General features: G+C 53.9%; 1 protein-coding gene across 1 annotated transcript in view; it reads right to left on the reverse strand.

Annotated features, from left to right (window-relative positions):
- Positions 1-317, reverse strand: part of PIK3C2A (phosphatidylinositol-4-phosphate 3-kinase catalytic subunit type 2 alpha) — a gene marked incomplete at its 5' end in the record, with an annotated part of 40,727 nt that overhangs the window by 32,936 nt on the left and 7,474 nt on the right. The gene's annotated exons all lie outside the window — the stretch shown is intronic.

Below are 317 nucleotides of genomic sequence, written 5' to 3' on the forward strand. Positions count from 1 at the left end.
AAGTGGTAATCAGACGCAAGTCTATGTGCGGCACAATATGGCCGACCGCGTGCAACGCTTTCCATCCCCCCATAAATCTTAGCTGTAGACCCCCCGAGCGGGCGCTGGACGGACCCGAGGTACCGAGGAGCAAAAGGCATTTCCAGCGCTGACCCAGAACAATGCGACTCGGTCCGGAGGGAAGTTCAGTCTCATTTTTGGCTTTATGTTCCCATGGCGACACTCCGGTATCACCGCTTCGCACCCCGGCCCAAGACGCAGGAAAGATTCTGATTTGTGGAAATGTTATTAGGATGTGAATATTGTCCTCGTGTCTC

Source organism: Nanorana parkeri, unplaced genomic scaffold, assembly GCF_000935625.1.
Source record: "Nanorana parkeri isolate BGI_ZX_2015 unplaced genomic scaffold, ASM93562v1 scaffold2136, whole genome shotgun sequence".
NCBI lineage: Eukaryota > Metazoa > Chordata > Amphibia > Anura > Dicroglossidae > Nanorana > Nanorana parkeri.